Source organism: Etheostoma spectabile, unplaced genomic scaffold (genome assembly GCF_008692095.1).
Source record: "Etheostoma spectabile isolate EspeVRDwgs_2016 unplaced genomic scaffold, UIUC_Espe_1.0 scaffold00002057, whole genome shotgun sequence".
NCBI lineage: Eukaryota > Metazoa > Chordata > Actinopteri > Perciformes > Percidae > Etheostoma > Etheostoma spectabile.
The window spans coordinates 1-20,585 of record NW_022602848.1 but is presented as its reverse complement, the minus strand read 5'-3'; the positions used below and the strand labels follow the sequence as shown (position 1 = coordinate 20,585).

General features: G+C 44.6%; 4 non-coding genes and 2 pseudogenes across 4 annotated transcripts; all 6 read right to left on the bottom strand.

The window, feature by feature from the left end:
• Window positions 1-2,963: 2,963 nt before the first annotated feature.
• On the bottom strand, window positions 2,964-3,080 carry LOC116675607 (U5 spliceosomal RNA). Its single transcript, XR_004328482.1, has one exon. It is a non-coding gene; the product is annotated as a U5 spliceosomal RNA (small nuclear RNA).
• A 368-nt stretch (window positions 3,081-3,448) lies between these two features.
• LOC116675593 (U2 spliceosomal RNA) lies at window positions 3,449-3,638 on the bottom strand. Its single transcript, XR_004328473.1, has one exon. It is a non-coding gene; the product is annotated as a U2 spliceosomal RNA (small nuclear RNA).
• A 238-nt stretch (window positions 3,639-3,876) lies between these two features.
• Window positions 3,877-3,993, bottom strand: LOC116675605 (U5 spliceosomal RNA). The gene has a single exon (XR_004328480.1). It is a non-coding gene; the product is annotated as a U5 spliceosomal RNA (small nuclear RNA).
• A 368-nt stretch (window positions 3,994-4,361) lies between these two features.
• LOC116675601 (uncharacterized) lies at window positions 4,362-4,538 on the bottom strand (annotated as a pseudogene).
• A 5,870-nt stretch (window positions 4,539-10,408) lies between these two features.
• LOC116675571 (U5 spliceosomal RNA) lies at window positions 10,409-10,523 on the bottom strand. Its single transcript, XR_004328451.1, has one exon. It is a non-coding gene; the product is annotated as a U5 spliceosomal RNA (small nuclear RNA).
• A 367-nt stretch (window positions 10,524-10,890) lies between these two features.
• On the bottom strand, window positions 10,891-11,067 carry LOC116675600 (uncharacterized; annotated as a pseudogene).
• Between the last annotated feature and the right edge of the window lie 9,518 nt (window positions 11,068-20,585).

Below are 20,585 nucleotides of genomic sequence, written 5' to 3'. Positions count from 1 at the left end.
AAATACCTCTGAAGTCGTTTCTGCAGTCCCATCATGCGTCTGTTGTCCCTATCTTTTTTCCTCTTACCTGCCTGTCTGTAAAAAGTCTTAGTCTTCCCCTTCACCATTTCCCACCACTGTGCGCGTGTATCGTAAAAGTCTTGAAGGGTCTGCCATTCTTTGTATTGCTCCCTGTACTGCCTATCTAGCTCCCTGTCTTCTAACAGGGAGCAATTGAGCTTCCACAGACCGCTTCCTGCCGTCACACCGGAAGAGAGTGAAAGGGTGCAGGAAAGCATTGCGTGATCGGAAAAGAAAACAGGTACTAATCTAGCATCGGTTGGTGGGCAGTCACGTGATAAAATGTAGTCTATGCGAGAGGCTTGGGTGCCGTCACTACTGAACCAGGTGAAGCCCTCCTCTCTGGGATGCATGGTTTTAAAACAGTCCACAAGTTTAAAATCGCTACATATACTTTGTAATAAAAGTGAAGTCTTGTCTGCTTTAAAATCATCCCCTGTTCTTCTCCTGTCGTTCTTGCTTAAAATACAATTAAAATCCCCCCCTACGACTAAAGGTAGCCTACCTAGCATGTGGGGCTGCAGGTCTTCTAAAAGGTCATACCTGTCATTCTTGTCATTAAAGCCATAAATATTTAAGACTTTAAAATCCCTCCCCATAAAAGTCAGGTGTGTTAAAAGTGCCCGACCATCTCTCACCACAGTGCTGCCCTTTACCAAGACTAGAGGGTTTTTTATTAAAATGGCCACTCCATCACTCTTGTTTTCATTTGAGCCGCTCCATAGTGACGTTTGTGGCCATAACTCCTCCCATTCCCTGTAGTGCTTTAAAAATGGAAGGCCACATTCCTGTAATAAAAACACATCTGACTTAAAAGAGTTAAGAAAGGATAAAACCGTCTGGGCTCTAACTCTCGACTTGACGCTTCTCACATTTATAGTTGAGAAGGTGAGTGCCATGAGTATGGTTAAGAAAAAGTATGACATCTTAAAGACAGAAAGGGAGGGACTTCAAATATTTAAAACAATTATTGAATTTCTTGTGAATGGAGCTCTTCCTTCATTCTCACAGGTGAGAGAGGACGGGGTTGAACTCCATTTCCCTTTCGGACTCTGGGAGTTGGCCTCTGACGCAGGGTTGCGTTGAGCTTAGAGACCTTAGGGGTTGATTGCAGAGCTATGCTTAGGAATGAGACTTCATTTGGTGAATCGGAGGGGAAGACTCTGGGCCCCTCCACAGATGAACTGTCTGAGTCAGTCCCAGCTCTTCCCCTCTTTTCCGAGACTCCAGGAGACTCAGAAGACAATTCTGAAATTAGCCTCTTGCCTGGCTGGGCATTGGGGAGGGGGACATCCTCACTATCACCCTGTGACTGGTCAGTTTCCTGTTCTGAGCCAGCCACTGGGCTAGCTCCGCCTTCTGCCTGCATTGCCACCACTTCCTCCCTGTTCACCACTGGTGGGGCAATTGCAGGCCCCTCCCCTTCTCCCGCCTCCCCTGATCCTTCTCCTCCAATCACAGGATTTGGCGGGAGATTTGAATTTTCCAGCCCAAACAGCTCTCCAAACAATTCACCTTGTCCGCCATTTTGTTCAGTTTCTGTTCTTTTTGCTGCGGTCTTTAATTTGTTGGCAAATGACTTTGGGCAATCTCTGAAGAGGTGGTTTGTTTCTCCACAAAGATTGCACTTCCTGCCATTGGTGCATTCCATGAAGGTATGCCCAATTTCTCTACATTTGCCACAAATAATCTGCTGGCACGCTTCTGCCAGGTGCCCATTCTCACCACACTTGCGGCAGAGTTTGGGCTGGCCCTGGTAGTGGATGTAGCCCCTGTTGTTTCCCAGAACTATCATGGATGGCAGATGTTTCAGGCCTTGGAAGCCTTGGGGGTCCTGCCATTGTTGGATGGGGACCCTCCAAGCGCAATTCCAAATGCCATCCTCATCTCTCACCTTGGTAGCCTGGCCTTTCACAGTGCAAAATCTGCCCAGCCATAAACAAATGTCATCTGCATTCACAGTTTCATTGAACATTCTGACAATTACAGTTTTAGCTGCATTGTCAGTCAGTTTCTCAACATTAAATGCAGAAAACTGGGTGTTTTGCATTTTCAAAACGAATCCAAAATTCTCTCAACAAGGCAGCGGAACAAAAGCTTATATCAAAACCTTTATTAAAAGGTAAAGTCAAGATACAGTTTACATCTTCTGGGGTGAATTTCAAGATTTTCTGGACTAGCCTCCTGGAGAAGTCCAGCCTTGATATCACAAGGGGTTCATTTTCTTTAAAAGTAAAACGGACACTGTGGTGCCTCCGCATGCCGGCATGGTTGGCCGACATGGCGGAGGCAACACAAAATAAAAGGGATAAAAGAAGCTAAAACCCCTAAAACCGTCTAAAAAAGCAACAAGGAAGCTAAAAATAAGATAAAACACTGATCTAAAATAGCAAAATGAAACCTTAATAAATACTAAAACTAAAACACACTTACCTTTCTTGTTTGGTCTGGTCGATGTTGTTATCCGGCAGAGTAGTAAGCAGTCCTCTGGACCAATGAATTCCAAGTGAAAGTATCTCAACTACAAACAAGTTGAAATTTACTCACAAGAAATGGTTTGATTAACCTCCAAAAACCTGGTGAAAAACTAGGCCACAAACAGGCAAAAAATTTTCTCCAGAAATAAGAGGCGATCGCAGTCTTAGCCAAAAGGCCGAGAAGCGATGACCACCACCTCTTTGCTGTCCGATGCGACCTCCCCGGACGGTTCTCAGTTGTCACGGTCCAGTAATTTTAAAAGGACATAACAGCTGCTACTTGGCACCCCCGTCCAAGCAATTTTGGTTTTCCCAAGTGGTCAAGCTTCTGCCAACCTGCAATGTTCCCATGCTGTCACATTTTAGCTGCGTTTAAGAATCTGAGTTTCCTTATGGAGAGCGCATTTGTTTTTTACAAGTACAAAAGGCTTAACCAAACAGCAAAGCCCACCAAAAATAATTTCAACTCATAGGCGTTCCTCTCCACGGAAGTCTTTAGTAAAAGGCGAAAGGCTTGTGCGTTATGAAGAGAAACCAGAGTAAGTGCAGCCCACTCTCGAGAGCAGCCGAAATGCCCAGTCTTCCCAGTCCCAACCCTCGCGGTGATTCTCACTTGGTGTGCCGCTTTCCAAATCCAAGGCCTGGCCTATTGCCACACTGTCACAGGGCCAATATTTTGTCCTTGCTGTTTTTCCGCCAATAAATAGTGCAAATCTTGCTACACTTTTGTATGGCTTTATCTTGCCAAGTATTATAACAACGTTTTGATACCAGGAACCCAACGAGGTCATTCAGGTTTTGCGACAACTTCTGACGGTAAAATCTGCCAGCCATGTCTCTTCAGGTCCATTGACAGTTTGAGCAACGGGCAGCTCCACGTGCATCGTCAATTGTTTTTCCACAAGACAGAAGATGGGTGCACCGTTCCCAGCGACGCTGCAATACCGGGTCGATGCGTGGAGTGAATGGAGCAAGCCCCTTTTTCAACTCCCATTGCTAAAAATCCATTTAATATGTTGTCCCTGATAGAGGACATATCAGATATTAAACTGATAAGAACAGATACTACACTTGATCTTAGCCAAAAGGCCGAGAAGCGATGACCACCACCTCTTTGCTGTCCGATGCGACCTCCCCGGACGGTTCTCAGTTGTCACGGTCCAGTAATTTTAAAAGGACATAACAGCTGCTACTTGGCACCCCCGTCCAAGCAATTTTGGTTTTCCCAAGTGGTCAAGCTTCTGCCAACCTGCAATGTTCCCATGCTGTCACATTTTAGCTGCGTTTAAGAATCTGAGTTTCCTTATGGAGAGCGCATTTGTTTTTTACAAGTACAAAAGGCTTAACCAAACAGCAAAGCCCACCAAAAATAATTTCAACTCATAGGCGTTCCTCTCCACGGAAGTCTTTAGTAAAAGGCGAAAGGCTTGTGCGTTATGAAGAGAAACCAGAGTAAGTGCAGCCCACGCTCGAGAGCAGCCGAAATGCCCAGTCTTCCCAGTCCCAACCCTCGCGGTGATTCTCACTTGGTGTGCCGCTTTCCAAATCCAAGGCCTGGCCTATTGCCACACTGTCACAGGGCCAATATTTTGTCCTTGCTGTTTTTCCGCCAATAAATAGTGCAAATCTTGCTACACTTTTGTATGGCTTTATCTTGCCAAGTATTATAACAACGTTTTGATACCAGGAACCCAACGAGGTCATTCAGGTTTTGCGACAACTTCTGACGGTAAAATCTGCCAGCCATGTCTCTTCAGGTCCATTGACAGTTTGAGCAACGGGCAGCTCCACGTGCATCGTCAATTGTTTTTCCACAAGACAGAAGATGGGTGCACCGTTCCCAGCGACGCTGCAATACCGGGTCGATGCGTGGAGTGAATGGAGCAAGCCCCTTTTTCAACTCCCATTGCTAAAAATCCATTTAATATGTTGTCCCCTGATAGAGGACATATCAGATATTAAACTGATAAGAACAGATTTTTTCTTTTGAAAAGAATTTATTGACACTCATTTCATACTTTTGTCATTTAACATGTCACATGAAAGTTACCTTTTAAAATACAACAAGTCAATAAATAAACCATAAGACATCCAAAACAACCTTCAAGAGATGCGTTATACATAAATAATCCATAAAACATCCAAAACAATTGCTTTAAAAATGCATTACAGATAACATTGTCATAGATTAAAAGGTATAAAAGGTTTTCAATGTAAATGAGTGTCTATGTTAAAAACTCCTCAGCAGGGAGCGCATATGTTATGAATAAAAAGTCCACTGTTGTGCAGGAGTGGGGTGAGTCCCTACCAAGTGGGAACTCATTCCGCTCCCCCAAACAGATTTGGTCTCTCGGGATCCTGTCGAGGTGCTCAGAGGAGACCCTCACCCTGTAGCTCCTTCCCACCGACCTCACCCGGAGGGTCAGGCCGCCGCTGCTTTGAACTTGTACTGTGTGGCTCCGGCTCCTTCGTCCGAATGGGCACAGAGGCGATTCTTCTTTGAGGCTGTGTCCTAGGCCCGCCGCCTGCAGCTCCGGCCATTCGGACCGTCGCTGCGGCCATCCGGATCACAGCCTCGGGGGGGATCTGCATGTGCTTCCTTACCAGCAAGTTTCTGGAGGTCCATATGGCGTCTTTGATGGCGGCTAGGGTGAGCCACTGTTTGGCAAATGTTCGTGCTGGTATCTGTTTTCCTTGGCTCACCCCGTACAGCACCAGCTGTGGTGTAAGGACCTCCCTTGCTGGCAAGTACGGGAATTGCAAGGAGCCGGCCATTGCCCACTGTTCTACGGCAGCGCTGCACTCCCAGAGCAGGTGCCTCACCGACTCAGGCGCGCCACAACCTGGTCGGGGGCAAGTTGCGTGCGCCGACATGCCCCGGGAGTGCATTACGGACCTGACCGGGAGGCTCTCGTGAGCCACCATCCATGACAGGTCCCGGAGTCTGTTTGGAAGAGCGGGATGGTTTACGTTGCGCCAAACTGTTGAGGGCTCGCCCAATGCGAGCCCGCGCACTGGACTCACTGGTTCCCGCTCCTGCACAACAGAAATGAGAGAGCGGTGAGTAGTTAAAACCTGCAACTCCTCCTGCTCAAGGTTAAAATGCCTTAAAAATGACTGGATAAAAGCGTAAGCTGGTGGCAGGTTAAAAGACACTGGAACTCTGAGGTCTGTGGGTAAAATCTTGATTTTCCTGAGGTACGACCCCATCCAGAACCTTGTCATCGCTGCGGTCTTGGGGTTACTGGATGGGGCTGTGGCGGATAAAATGTGCAGGGCGGTGTATCTGCTCCCTAAAAACAAGTACAGGTCAGGCACTCCTTTTCCTCCTTCCTCCTTTGGCTTCTTCATCACGCTTCGTTTCAGTCTTTCCCACTTGGAGCCCCACAGAAATAAAAGATGGCTCGTTCCAGGTCTAAAATCGTTCTCCTAGGCGGGATAAAAACAGAACTGATTAGTAAAAGCAAAGGTAAAATCACTGCTTTAATGATTAAAACCTTTCCTTCTAAAGTCAGTCCTCTAAGTGTCCAGTATCCTAGTCTCTGTCTGACTTTCCCTACCTTGTCTGCCCAATTTGTTTTCCCTTCCCCCTCCCTATCAAACTTGATCCCAAGTATTTTTTGGTCGGTCCGGGTCACAGTCAGGGGGAGTCCTGTCGTCTCAGTCGCCTTCCATGGTCCATAAAATTGGGCTTGGGTCTTGCTTCGGTTGAGCTTCGACCCAGAGGCCTGTCCGAACCAGTCAGTCAAGTCCAGCGTCCTGTTGACAGATAAAAGGTCAGTGCATAAAATGTTGATGTCGTCCATATATAAAATGCATTTTGTCTCGAGTCCCCCGCTCCCTGGGACTCTTACCCCATGGATTCGTTGGTCCCTTCTCAAGATCTGTGCCATCGGTTCTATTGAGAGGACGTAAAGGAGGGCAGATAACGGACAACCCTGACGGACACCGCAGTTTATATCCACTGCTGCTGTCAGATGCCCGTTAACAATGAATTTGCTGTTGATCCCCCGGTACAGCAGTCCCACCCAGGCTATAAACCTTCTTGGGAACCCCATTTTTTGCAGTACCTGAAAGAGGTACTGGTGCGAGACCCGATCAAAGGCTTTCTCAAAATCTAAATTCAGGACTACTAGCCGAATGTTTCTGTCTCTCGCATAACAGATGGTGTCTCGGATCAGTACGAGGCTGTCGGTGATCTTCCTCCCCGGGACGGCACAGGCTTGATCCGGGTGAATCAGCTCTCCTAAAAACAGGGACATACGTGAAGCTAATAATTTGCTAAAAAGTTTACAGTCGACATTTAAAGTGTGATGGGTCTCCAGTTTTTCAAGTCTGTCTTGTCTCTGTCTTTATGTAAATGCGTCACTATCCCTACTCTAAAACTGTCAGGAAGTCGGTCCAGTTGTTCAAAATCCATAAAAACAACAAGCAAGTCTGGTGCTAAAATGTCCCAAAATGTCAAGTAAAATTCCAAGGAAGCCCGTCTTCTCCTGGTGACTTCCCTTTCTTAAAAGTTTTTACACAGTTGTTTAGTTCAATCATGGTAAAATCTTGAGTTAAGAGCACATTGTCATTTTTTGCTTGTTCAATTGATTTTAAAACTTCGGTCATGGTGTCCTTATTAACTGCTTTTTCCGTGTACAGTTCACGGTAAAAGTCTTCGACAGTTTCTTTAATTTCCTCTGTTGTGTTAGCTATGCACCCGTTTTCTTTTTTAAGTCTTAACATGCCCCCCCCTTTATTTATGATTTTCTTAAAAAAATATCTTGTGCACTTCTCTCCTTCCTCTATTTCCCTCTCCTTGCTTCTTAGTATGACACCTTTGCTTTTAATTTCTGCTAAAACCGACATCTCTGTTTTAATTTGTTTTATTTCCTCATTAAAATCCATTCCCTGTTGGATTAATTTAAAATACCTCTGAAGTCGTTTCTGCAGTCCCATCATGCGTCTGTTGTCCCTATCTTTTTTCCTCTTACCTGCCTGTCTGTAAAAAGTCTTAGTCTTCCCCTTCACCATTTCCCACCACTGTGCGCGTGTATCGTAAAAGTCTTGAAGGGTCTGCCATTCTTTGTATTGCTCCCTGTACTGCCTATCTAGCTCCCTGTCTTCTAACAGGGAGCAATTGAGCTTCCACAGACCGCTTCCTGCCGTCACACCGGAAGAGAGTGAAAGGGTGCAGGAAAGCATTGCGTGATCGGAAAAGAAAACAGGTACTAATCTAGCATCGGTTGGTGGGCAGTCACGTGATAAAATGTAGTCTATGCGAGAGGCTTGGGTGCCGTCACTACTGAACCAGGTGAAGCCCTCCTCTCTGGGATGCATGGTTTTAAAACAGTCCACAAGTTTAAAATCGCTACATATACTTTGTAATAAAAGTGAAGTCTTGTCTGCTTTAAAATCATCCCCTGTTCTTCTCCTGTCGTTCTTGCTTAAAATACAATTAAAATCCCCCCCTACGACTAAAGGTAGCCTACCTAGCATGTGGGGCTGCAGGTCTTCTAAAAGGTCATACCTGTCATTCTTGTCATTAAAGCCATAAATATTTAAGACTTTAAAATCCCTCCCCATAAAAGTCAGGTGTGTTAAAAGTGCCCGACCATCTCTCACCACAGTGCTGCCCTTTACCAAGACTAGAGGATTTTTATTAAAATGGCCACTCCATCACTCTTGTTTTCATTTGACCCGCTCCATAGTGACGTTTGTGGCCATAACTCCTCCCATTCCCTGTAGTGCTTTAAAAATGGAAGGCCACATTCCTGTAATAAAAACACATCTGACTTAAAAGAGTTAAGAAAGGATAAAACCGTCTGGGCTCTAACTCTCGACTTGACGCTTCTCACATTGATAGTTGAGAAGGTGAGTGCCATGAGTATGGTTTAGAAAAAGTATGACATCTTAAAGACAGAAAGGGAGGGACTTCAAATATTTAAAACAACAATTATTGAATTTCTTGTGAATAGAGCTCTTCCTTCATTCTCACAGGTGAGAGAGGACGGGGTTGAACTCCATTTCCCTTTCGGACTCTGGGAGTTGGCCTCTGACGCAGGGTTGCGTTGAGCTTAGAGACCTTAGGGGTTGATTGCAGAGCTATGCTTAGGAATGAGACTTCATTGGGTGAATCGGAGGGGAAGACTCTGGGCCCCTCCACAGATGAACTGTCTGAGTCAGTCCCAGCTCTTCCCCTCTTTTCCGAGACTCCAGGAGACTCAGAAGACAATTCTGAAATTAGCCTCTTGCCTGGCTGGGCATTGGGGAGGGGGACATCCTCACTATCACCCTGTGACTGGTCAGTTTCCTGTTCTGAGCCAGCCACTGGGCTAGCTCCGCCTTCTGCCTGCATTGCCACCACTTCCTCCCTGTCCACCACTGGTGGGGCAATTGCAGGCCCCTCCCCTTCTCCCGCCTCCCCTGATCCTTCTCCTCCAATCACAGGATTTGGCGGGAGATTTGAATTTTCCAGCCCAAACAGCTCTCCAAACAATTCACCTTGTCCGCCATTTTGTTCAGTTTCTGTTCTTCTTGCTGCGGTCTTTAATTTGTTGGCAAATGACTTTGGGCAATCTCTGAAGAGGTGGTTTGTTTCTCCACAAAGATTGCACTTCCTGCCATTGGTGCATTCCATGAAGGTATGCCCAATTTCTCTGCATTTGCCACAAATAATCTGCTGGCACGCTTCTGCCAGGTGCCCATTCTCACCACACTTGCGGCAGAGTTTGGGCTGGCCCTGGTAGTGAATGTAGCCCCTGTTGTTTCCCAGAACTATCATGGATGGCAGATGTTTCAGGCCTTGGAAGCCTTGGGATCCTGCCATTGTTGGATGGGGACCCTCCAAGCGCAATTCCAAATGCCATCCTCATCTCTCACTTTGGTAGCCTGGCCTTTCACAGTGCAAATCTGCCCAGCCATAAACAAATGTCAGCTGCATTCACAGTTTCATTGAACATTCTGACAATTACAGTTTTAGCTGCATTGTCAGTCAGTTTCTCAACATTAAATGCAGAAAACTGGGGTTTTGCATTTTCAAAACGAATCCAGAATTCTCTCAACAAGGCAGCGGAACAAAAGCTTATATCAAAACCTTTATTAAAAGGTAAAGTCAAGATACAGTTTACATCTTCTGGGGTGAATTTCAAGATTTTCTGGACTAGCCTCCTGGAGAAGTCCAGCCTTGATATCACAAGGGGTTCATTTTCTTTAAAAGTAAAACGGACACTGTGGTGCCTCCGCATGCCGGCATGGTTGGCCGACATGGCGGAGGCAACACAAAATAAAAGGGATAAAAGAAGCTAAAACCCCTAAAACCGTCTAAAAAAGCAACAAGGAAGCTAAAAATAAGATAAAACACTGATCTAAAATAGCAAAATGAAACCTTAATAAATACTAAAACTAAAACACACTTACCTTTCTTGTTTGGTCTGGTCGATGTTGTTATCCGGCAGAGTAGTAAGCAGTCCTCTGGACCAATGAATTCCAAGTGAAAGTATCTCAACTACAAACAAGTTGAAATTTACTCACAAGAAATGGTTTGATTAACCTCCAAAACCTGGTGAAAAACTATGCCACAAACAGGCAAAAATTTTCTCAGAAATAAGAGGCGATCGCAGTCTTAGCCAAAAGCCGAGAAGCGATGACCACCACCTCTTTGCTGTCCGATGCGACCTCCCCGGACGGTTCTCAGTTGTCACGGTCCAGTAATTTTAAAAGGACATAACAGCTGCTACTTGGCACCCCCGTCCAAGCAATTTTGGTTTTCCCAAGTGGTCAAGCTTCTGCCAACCTGCAATGTTCCCATGCTGTCACATTTTAGCTGCGTTTAAGAATCTGAGTTTCCTTATGGAGAGCACATTTGTTTTTTACAAGTACAAAAGGCTTAACCAAACAGCAAAGCCCACCAAAATAATTTCAACTCATAGGCGTTCCTCTCCACGGAAGTCTTTAGTAAAAGGCGAAAGGCTTGTGCGTTATGAAGAGAAACCAGAGTAAGTGCAGCCCACGCTCGAGAGCAGCCGAAATGCCCAGTCTTCCCAGTCCCAACCCTCGCGGTGATTCTCACTTGGTGTGCCGCTTTCCAAATCCAAGGCCTGGCCTATTGCCACACTGTCACAGGGCCATATTTTGTCCTTGCTGTTTTTCCGCCAATAAATAGTGCAAATCTTGCTACACTTTTGTATGGCTTTATCTTGCCAAGTATTATAACAACGTTTTGATACCAGGAACCCAACGAGGTCATTCAGGTTTTGCGACAACTTCTGACGGTAAAATCTGCCAGCCATGTCTCTTCAGGTCCATTGACAGTTTGAGCAACGGGCAGCTCCACGTGCATCGTCAATTGTTTTTCCACAAGACAGAAGATGGGTGCACCGTTCCCAGCGACGCTGCAATACCGGGTCGATGCGTGGAGTGAATGGAGCAAGCCCCTTTTTCAACTCCCATTGCTAAAAATCCATTTAATATGTTGTCCCCTGATAGAGGACATATCAGATATTAAACTGATAAGAACAGATTTTTTTCTTTGAAAAGAATTTATTGACACTCATTTCATACTTTTGTCATTTAACATGTCACATCAAAGTTACCTTCCAAAATACAACAAGTCAATAAATAATCCATAAGACATCTAAAACAACAGCTCCAAGATGCATTATACATAAATATCCATAAAACATCCAAAACAATTGCTTTAAAAATGCATTACAGATAACATTTTCATAGATTAAAAGTATAAAAGGTTTTCAATGTAAATGAGTGTCTATGTTAAAAATCTCCTCAGCAGGGAGCGCATATGTTATGAATAAAAAGTCCACTGTTGTGCAGGAGTGGGGTGAGTCCCTACCAAGTGGGAACTCATTTCGCTCCCCCAAACAGATTTGGTCTCTCGGGATCCTGTCGAGGTGCTCAGAGGAGACCCTCACCCTGTAGCTCCTTCCCACCGACCTCACCCGGAGGGTCAGGCCGCCGCTGCTTTGAACTTGTACTGTGTGGCTCCGGCTCCTTCGTCCGAATGGGCACAGAGGCGATTCTTCTTTGAGGCTGTGTCCTAGGCCCGCCGCCTGCAGCTCCGGCCATTCGGACCGTCGCTGCGGCCATCCGGATCACAGCCTCGGGGGGATCTGCATGTGCTTCCTTACCAGCAAGTTTCTGGAGGTCCATATGGCGTCTTTGATGGCGGCTAGGGTGAGCCACTGTTTGGCAAATGTTCGTGCTGGTATCTGTTTTCCTTGGCTCACCCCGTACAGCACCAGCTGTGGTGTAAGGACCTCCCTTGCTGGCAAGTACGGGAATTGCAAGGAGCCGGCCATTGCCCACTGTTCTACGGCAGTGCTGCACTCCCAGAGCAGGTGCCTCACCGACTCAGGCGCGCCACAACCTGGTCGGGGGCAAGTTGCGTGCGCCGACATGCCCCGGAGTGCATTACGGACCTGACCGGGAGGATCTCTTGAGCCACCATCCATGACAGGTCCCGGAGTCTGTTTGGAAGAGCGGGATGGTTTACGTTGCGCCAAACTGTTGAGGGCTCGCCCAATGCGAGCCCGCGCACTGGACTCACTGGTTCCCGCTCCTGCACAACAGAAATGAGAGAGCGATGAGTAGTTAAAACCTGCAACTCCTCCTGCTCAAGGTTAAAATGCCTTAAAATGACTGGATATGAGACTTCCGGAAGCAAATGGAGTAGACAGGTGCGTCAGAGCTTCTCTCCCACTTTAATTTCAAAATACTCCGTTCAAAACTCGTCAATCTGCTCACTATCTGGATAAAACAATTTATGAACGGAGGGAGAAACATGGCGAGCCATAAAAAATCGACAAGAATGCTCAAAGCTCAGGATAAAAGTGCCCAAGTAGCTCAGGCTAACACGTTTCTGGAGCAAGCTAACGACAACGTGGCTAGTTCGGAAGCTCAGAGCCCTGGAACGAACATGGACTCGGAGGGAATACTTAAGGCCATCGATGGTTTGAAGACTGCTTTAAAGGATGATAATGCGAAGCTACAAGAAAATATTGACCATCTGGGACATGAGATCAACGGTAAGCTGGACAATATTGCTACTGAGGTCCAGGGCCTGGCGGAGCGGGTTGACGAGGCGGAGGCCCGCGTTCATCAAGTGGAGACCTGGGCAAAGGAGGCAACGAGGCGCTGTGCTTCTGCATCGAACAACAGCGGAAAACACAGCTTAAGGTGCTTGATTTAGAGTCTCGCTCCAGAAGAAACAACGTCCGTGTATTTGGGGTACCAGAGGGAAAGGAGGGGAACTCAACTATACAGTATATCGAGACGTTTCTGAGAAGCCAGCTACAACTACCGGAGGACCTGGATTTGAACATACAGCGCGCACATCGCACTCTGGCAACTAAACCCCACCCGACTCACCACCGAGAGCGATTATTGTCAATTTTCTGGAATTTTCCACAAAGGAAAAGATCTTAAGAGAAGTGTGGAAAAAAGGCAAGATCCAGGTGGGCCCTTCTATTATTCACTTTGATCACGATTATGCACCTGAGATAGTGAAGAAGCGCAGAGAATATAACGTTATCAGAAAGCGCTCAAAGTGAAAGGCATCCGCTTTCACACCGTTTACCAACATGAGGATCCACTGGGAATCAGGAACCCGCACATATTCCAGCGCTCGGGAAGCCTATAACGAGCTGAAGAGACACGGAATTCAGTCGGAGGAACCGGTGACAGCCGACGGTGGCTCCAGAGCGGAGTGGAGTCTCCGGGAGCTGCTGGGCTGGCAACCGGCGGATAACAGCGGCGCTGCGGTTGCGCTGAGAGCCAAGAACAAACTGCAGGATTTCCAGCGAAGCTTAGCCGAGTGAAAATAGGCAGAATATCATAACATAACGCAGCATTATTTTGTCTGGGCTCTGATTTACTATTTGGTGGGAGAGGGCACTGTGTTTTTTTTTTTTCCTCTCTACGTTGGACTAATAGGATGGACGTGTTCTTTCTCAAAGGCGCTTCTACTGTCCTTTTTGGGCCCTCTCAGTTTGAGAGGTTTAACCCTCGACTTTCCAACGGGGTCACGAGTGAGAAGAGGGAGCTTCTCCTCACTTGGAAGTCAGTTTGCTTCTGTTTTTTTTTTTGTTGTCGTTCGTGTTCTGGTTTCAGGGCCCAATCAGTCAAGGTATTTCTATACATTACTGTCATATATTTAAAAATTGCTTCCTTGAATGTAAACGGTCTGAATAGTCCAGTGAAAAGAAAAAGGGTCTTAGCTAAATTGAAGAAGATGGGATACAAATCGCTCTTTTACAAGAGACACACATGTCTAAACAAGAACATGGCAAGTTTAAGTCATTTGGCTACCTGAACACGTTTTATAGCTCCTGTAGAAATAGTAGAAAGAGGGGGGTGGCCACCCTAATTTCTAATTCATTGAATTTTGAATTGATATCTGAGAAGGAGATAAAGACGGCAGATTTGTTATAATAAAGGGGAGAATTGATGGTGTTGTGGTCACGATTGCTAATATATATGTACCGCCAGAGAGCGACAGGACTTTCTTGAAAACGTTCTTTGATACCATTATCTCATTTAGTGAAGGAGTTCTTATTTGTGCTGGAGACTGGAACACAATCCCTAATTATGTCCTAGATACAACAAGCCATAAGAAACAAAAAACTGGCCGGTCAAAAGATCTAATTATCCTGATGAGGGAGATGGGCCTGTTTGATGTTTGGAGGGACCTTCATATTAAAGAAAGAGAATTTACTCATTACTCTTCTACCCATAAAGTCCACTCCAGGATTGACCTGTTTCTGATGAACACCATTGATAGATCTAAAGTGGAGGAATGCTTAATTGGAACATCGGATATTTCAGACCACAACATTATCTATCTGACCATCGGTTTGCATAATAGGCCTAAAACACATTATGGCGCCTAAATATAGGCATTCTTAATAATGAAACTACAACAAAGGAGATTAGAAAGGAAATAACGGAGTGTATAAAAGACAATAATAATGGGCAGGTAAATCCCACCTTAGTCTGGGACACTGTCAAGGCAGTAATGAGAGGGAGACAAATTTCTAGAACTGCTTATCTTAAAAAAATAAAGAGGTTAAAATACGATGAATTGGAAAAAACGTTGAGGAAATTAGAATTAAAACAGCAAGTGACTAACGATGGAGGATTTTCAGAACAAATAACAAAAACTAAAACAAAATAAATGATATGATACTTGAGAACTTGAGAAAAATTACGATTCTGCAAACAAACATTTTACGAATCAGGCCCAAAAGCTACACGGGTCTTAGCTAGACAACTTCGTAAACACCATTTGAAGCATTCGATTACCAAAATTAGAGAATCCTCGACTGGTGACTTAACCTATGACATGGATAAAATACACAAGACCTTTGAGAACTACTTTAAAACACTATATTCTGCTCCAGGACCAGTTAACGTAACTGCTATTGATGATTATTTGGCAGCCTTGGACCTACCTTCACTTGGTCTAATCCAAAACAAAACTCTATCTGCTCCCATTACGCAGAAAGAACTAGATACAGTTATTGGACAATTGAAAAGTAATAAGTGCCCAGGTAGCGATGATTTCCAAATGAATGGTAGAGACGTTCAGGAGGAGCTTTCTCCTGTCCTGCTCGATTCTTTGAACTGGACATTGAGCAGAGCTGAGATCCCACCATCTTGGAGAGAGGCTGTAATATCTGTCCTCCCTAAAGAGGGGAAAAATGTTGAATACTGCGAATCATATCGCCCAATCTCAATTCTGAATGTCGATTATAAAATTTTTACATCGATAATTTCTCGGAGAATGGAGTATTACTTGTTAGACCTAATACACGAAGACCAGACGGATTCATCAAAGGCCGACAAACTCATGACAGCATAAGACGAACATTACATATCTTAGACCAAACCAAAAAGCAGGGCCTCAACGCCGTATTAATTAGTCTAGACGCAGAAAAGGCCTTTGATCGGGTCAACTGGACCTTTCTATATAAGGTTCTAGAACGCCTGGGCTTTAATAACCAGTTTATTAGGTGCCTGCGGTCACTTTATGATAAACCACGGGCCAGGGTAAAATTAATGGGCACCTAACAGACAGCTTCCAACTACACAGAGGACCCGTCAGGGATGTTGTCTAAGTCCATCGCTTTTTGCAATATTCATTGAACCCTTGGCACAGGCCATTAGAGAGGATAATGGAATAAGGGAATTAGTTTTGCAAATATTGAACACAAATTGCCCTTTTTGCAGATGATGTAATCGCATACCTCCAAACCCAGATATAACGCTCCCTAAGGTTATGTCAGCTCTAACTGAGTTTGGTCAACTGTCGGCTACAGTCTAACATCACAAAACACAGGTCCTGGCAATTAACTACTCCCCTAGTAATTTTATAAGAAAGACCTATAGACTTAAGTGGGATGCCAAAAGCTAAAATACCTGGGAGTATTTATTTCTCAAGATTTGGATGGGTTATTTAGTTTGAATTTTGATAATCTTACTGAAAACATACAAAAGGACTTGTCAGCCTGGTCAAGGTTATTGTTGGACTTCACAGCTAGAATGGAAATAGTGAGGATGAATCTGCTTCCTAGATTTTATATCTTTTCATGTCATTGCCTATTAGAATATCTAGCACACAGTTCCATGCTTGGGACAGGTTGATCTCCAGATTTATTTGGTCCGGGACCAGACCAGAATAAAATTTAAATACTCCAAATTAATAGGGACCAGGGGGGTTTGGCCCTTCCAAATTTGAGGGAATACTATTATGCATCTCAGATGAGATTCATGGTCTGCTGGTGCTCCCCAGAAATGGAGACTGGATGGAAACAAATAGAACTAAGGCAGGGTGGGGCCCACCCCAAACACGTCTGGAGGTAAAATAATTACAGACAAAAATGGGAATGGTATAGTCGAAGGCACATTGTTAATCTGGAAGAAGTGGTTGATACAGATACAGATACAGTAGATACAGATTGGCGGACGTCATTGGACTCCTGATGTGGCCCTCCTGTAACTCAAACTTTCGGCCAGGAGAATTAGATTCTTCATTTCTAGGCTGGAAAGATGGAGGACTTGTGGCTTTGTGCCAGTTTGTAGAAGGTAACACCTTTAAAACATTTGAGCAACTGAAAAGGGACTATAATCTTGAGAACAGAGACTTATTTAAATATTTTCAGGTAAGACATTTTTACAATACGAAAATAAAAAAAGGTGTTCCTCCTGAAGGTAATACTATTGTGAACATTTTTACGAAAGCTTATACCCACCTCCCTTGTAAAACTGTTTCCAAACTATATAAAGGATTGCAGAAATATAATGGAATAACACCTTGAATATTAAGTCTAAATGGGAAGAGAATTTGGGAGTAATAATTACAGAGGATGATTGGCTTTCGATGTTGTGACACAACGAACATCTACTATCTCCAAAAGATGGAGGGAATTCGGTTGGAAGTGCTAATCAGATACTTTCTTACACCTCAAATTACTAGTAGATATAGAGGAAAGAACAGCAATGTTGGAGACAGTGTGCCATCAGAACGCCAATCACTCTCATGTATTTTGGTCCTGCCCAAAGTTGGCAACTTATTGGGATGGATCTGTCAGACTACTGGGACAATTTTGGGGTATGTTCATCCCAAGGACCCTAGAATTTTCTGCTGGGGTTAATGTCTGGAAAAGTGTTTCAAAAAGAGATCAGTACCTTTTAAAGTTCTGTCATTGCTAGCAAAAAAGCAATTACACGGTCTTGGCTAAAGAATCTCCCTCCCAAGCTGGACCACTGGCGAACGTCGTGGAGGAGATTAACTCTATGGAAAAACTGACATAATCTTTACGTATGAAAGGACATTCTTACAACAACCGCTGGTCTAAATGGTTGACCTACAAAAGCAAGGAAGCATAACTAGGTGTACATCTTGTAACGTATTATCTACTTATCTATGTATCAGTGCCCAAGTTCTGTGTGTGTTGTTTGTTATTGTAATGAAAACGTTAAATAAAGAGTATAAAAAAAAAAAAAAAAAAAATGACTGGATAAAAGCGTAAGCTGGTGGCAGGTTAAAGACACTGGAAACTCTGAGGTCTGCGGGTAAAATCTTGATTTTCTGAGGTACGACCCCATCCAGAACCTTGTCATCGCTGCGGTCTTGGGTTACTGGATGGGGCTGTGGCGGTTAAAATGTGCAGGGCGGTGTATCTGCTCCCTAAAAACAAGTACAGTCCGGCACTCCTTTCGTTTCAGTCTTTCCCCTTGAGCCCCAAGAAATAAAAGATGGCTGCCCGTTCCAGGTCTAAAATCGTTCTCCTAGGCGGGATAAAACAGAACTGATTAGTAAAGCAAAGGTAAAATCACTGCTTTAATGATTAAAACCTTTCCTTCTAAAGTCAGTCCTCTAAGTGTCCAGTATCCTAGTCCTCTGTCTGACGTTCCCTACCTTGTCCTGCCCATTTGTTTTCCCTTCCCCCTCCCTATCAAACTTGATCCCAGTATTTTTTGGTCGTCCGGGTCACAGTCAGGGAGTCCTGTCGTCTCAGTCGCCGTCCATTCCATAAAATGGGCTTGGGTCTTGCTTCGGTTGAGCTTCGACCCAGAGGCCTGTCGAACCAGTCAGTCAGTCCAGCGTCCTGTTGACAGATAAAAGGTCATGCATAAAATGTTGATGTCGTCCATATATAATATGCATTTTGTCTCGAGTCCCCCGCTCCCTGGACTCTTACCCCATGGATTCGTTGGTCCCTTCTCAAGATCTGTTGCCATCGGTTCTATTGAGAGGACGTAAAGGAGGGCAGATAACGGACAACCCTGACGGACACCGCAGTTTTATCCACTGCTGCTGTCAGATGCCCGTTAACAAATTTGCTGTTGATCCCCCGGTACAGCAGTCCCACCCAGGCTATAAACCTTCTTGGGAACCCATTTTTTGCAGTACCTAAAGAGTACTGGTGCGAGACCCGATCAAAGGCTTTCTCAAAATCTAAATTCAGGACTACTAGCCGAATGTTTTCTGTCTCTCGCATAACATTGGTGTCTCGGATCAGTACGAGGCTGCGGTGATCTTCCTCCCCGGGACGGCACAGGCTTGATCCGGGTGAATCAGCTCTCCTAAAACAGGACATACGTGAATCTATAATTTGCTAAAAAGTTACAGTCGACATTTAAAAGTGTGATGGGTCTCCAGTTTTTCAAGTCTGTCTTGTCTCTGTCTTTATGTAAAAGCGTCACTATCCTACTCTAAAACTGTCAGGAAGTCGGTCCAGTTGTTCAAAATCCATAAACAACAAGCAAGTCTGGTGCTAAAATGTCCCAAATGTCAAGTAAAATTCAAGGAAGCCCGTTCTTCTCCTGGTGACTTCCCTTTCTTAAAAGTTTTTACACAGTTGTTTAGTTCAGTCATGGTAAAATCTTGAGTTAGAGCACATTGTTCATTTTTGCTTGTTCAATTGATTTTAAAACTTCTGTCATGGTGTCCTTATTAACTGCTTTTTTCCGTGTACAGTTCACGGTAAAAGTCTTCGACAGTTTCTTTAATTTCCTCTGTTGTGTTTAGCTATGCACCCGTTTTCTTTTTTAAGTGCTAACATGCCCCCCCCTTTATTTATGATTTTCTTAAAAAATATCTTGTGCACTTCTCTCCTCCTCTATTTCCCTCTCCTTGCTTCTTAGTATGACACCTTTGCTTTTAATTTCTGCTAAAACCGACATCTCTGTTTTAATTTGTTTTATTTCCTCATTAAAATCCATTCCCTGTTGGATTAATTTAAAATACCTCTGAAGTCGTTTCTGCAGTCCCATCATGCGTCGTTGTCCCTATCTTTTTTCCCTCTTACCTGCCTGTCTGTAAAAAGTCTTAGTCTTCCCCTTCACCATTTCCCACCACTGTGCGCGTGTATCGTAAAAGTCTTGAAGGGTCTGCCATTCTTTGTATTGCTCCCTGTACTGCCTATCTAGCTCCCTGTCTTCTAACAGGGAGCAATTGAGCTTCCACAGACCGCTTCCTGCCGTCACACGGAAGAGAGTGAAAGAGTGCAGGAAAGCATTGCGTGATCGGAAAAGAAAACAGGTACTATCTAGCATCGGTTGGTGGGCAGTCACGTGATAAAATGTAGTCTATGCGAGAGGCTCGGGTGCCGTCACTACTGAACCAGGTGAAACCCTCCTCTCTGGGATGCATGTTTTAAAACAGTCCACAATTTAAAATCGCTACATATACTTTGTAATAAAAGTGAAGTCTTGTCTGCTTTAAAATCATCCCCTGTTTTCTTCTCCTGTCATTCTTGCTTAAAAATACAATTAAAATCCTTCCCTACGACTAAAGTAGCCTACCTAGCATGTGGGGCTGCAGGTCTTCTAAAAGGTCATACCCTGTCATTCTTGTCATTAAAGCCATAAATATTTAAGACTTTAAAATCCCTCCCCATAAAAGTCAGGTGTGTTAAAAGTGCCGCGACCATCTCTCACCACAGTGCTGCCCTTTACCAAGACTAGAGGTTTTTTATTAAAATGGCCACTCCATCACTCTTGTTTTCATTTTGAGCCGCTCCAGCTCCAGTGACGTTTGTGGCCATAACTCCTCCCATTCCCTGTAGTGCTTTAAAAATGGAAGGCCACATTCCTGTAATAAAAACACATCTGACTTAAAAGAGTTAAGAAAGATAAAACCGTCTGGGCTCTAACTCTGCGACTTGACGCTTCTCACATTGATAGTTGAGAAGGTGAGTGCCATGAGTATGGTTAAGAATAAGTATGACATCTTAAAGACAGAAAGGGAGGGACTTCAATATTTAAAACAACAATTATTGAATTTCTTGTGATGGGATCCTTCCTTCATTCTCACAGGTGAGAGAGGACGTGGTTGAACTCCATTTCCCTTTCGGACTCTGGGAGTTGGCCTCTGACACAGGTTGCGTTGAGCTTAGAGACCTTAGGGTTGATTGCAGAGCTATGCTTAGGAATGAGACTTCATTGGGTGAATCGGAGGGGAAGATCTGGGCCCCTCCACAGATGAACTGTCTGAGTCAGTCCCAGCTCTTCCCTCTTTTCCGAGACTCCAGGAGACTCAGA